The sequence below is a fragment of the Mus caroli genome, chromosome 9 (assembly GCF_900094665.2).
Source record: "Mus caroli chromosome 9, CAROLI_EIJ_v1.1, whole genome shotgun sequence".
In the NCBI taxonomy this organism is placed as follows: domain Eukaryota; kingdom Metazoa; phylum Chordata; class Mammalia; order Rodentia; family Muridae; genus Mus; species Mus caroli.
In genome coordinates, this window is record NC_034578.1 from 110,188,925 (window position 1) to 110,190,315 (window position 1,391).

The window sequence follows — 1,391 nt, forward strand, 5'->3', positions numbered from 1 at the left end:
TCACTTTGTAGACCAGGCTGGCCTCGAACTCAGAAATCCGCCTGCCTCTGCCTCCCGAGTGCTGGGATTAAAGGCGTGCGCCACCACGCCCGGCTCCAGGACAGTTACTTATAACAACATTCCCTATAAATAGAAATAGAATCTTAAACCCCAAACCCTTCTGCTTTGTGTGTGTGTTTATATCTCGGCATGCACATATTGGAACATGTGTGTGTTTAGAGGTCAGAAGACAGCTTGTACAGTTGGTTCTGTCCTTCCACCTTGTGGGACATGGGATGAGACTCGGTTGTCAGGGTGACACCAAGTGCCTTTACCCAATGCGCTGTTTTACCAGCCCTGTAGACTCTTATTTAATGGATGTAGCTGGGATTTTGTAGTTTTATGGGGTTTTTTGGTATGATTTTTTTTTTTATTCTTTGAGAGTATATGTATACATTCATACAATATATTTAGATCCATTTCTAGTTCCTCTAGACCTCCCCCAACACATCCTTTTCCCAGAATCGTGTCTCTTAAAGGTTTTATAGCCCACCAAGTTCAGTTAATGCTGTGTGTATGCAGTGGGTTTGGGGCTACCTACAAGTGGTCACATCCCTCAAAGAACAGTGACTTTCCTTCCAAAGCAATAAAATGGGCCCGTTCCTCAGCTTGGGGTGGGGCTGCGAGCCCTTGGCCCAGGTATGGTGGGACACTGACGGATGGCCTTGTGCAGGTAAGTAATCACCGCCACTGTGCATTGAAGTGTGGCCACCATGTCCCGTCCAGAAGACACCCTTTCAGAGTGCTGCTGGGTGTCTGCATTGTCTCTGCCCCTCTTAGGTGATGTTCCCTGAGCTTGAGAGGTGTTGATATTGAAATTCACCTTACAACTCCCCCCCTCCACACACACACTAATTGAGCCTGTTAGACACTTCAGATGGATTTGCCTTTATTGTTATGATCTAAATCTGGAATATCCCTATAGACTCATGCCTTGAATACTTGTTCTCCCTGGTGGTGGTGGTGGTGGTATTGAACCTTACAACTTAGAAGGTGGTTCCTGGTTGAAGGACATAGGTCCTCTCCCCTAGCTCTTTCTTACCTCCTGTATCATGAGTTGAGCCTTTCCACCCCACCATGGCATTACCTGCCATGATATTCTGCCTCACAAGCTTGGGGCTGGAGAGATGGCTCAGCAGCGGTTAAGAGCGCTGACTGCTCTTCCGAAGATCCTGAGTTCAAATCCCAGCAACCACATGGTGACTCACAACCACCCATAATGAGATCTGACGCCCTCTTCTGGTGTGTTGAAGTCAGCTACAGTGAACCACCCATAATGAGATCTGTCGCCCTCTTCTGGTGTGTCTGAAGTCAGCTACAGTGAATTTATGTATAATAATAAATCAATCTTA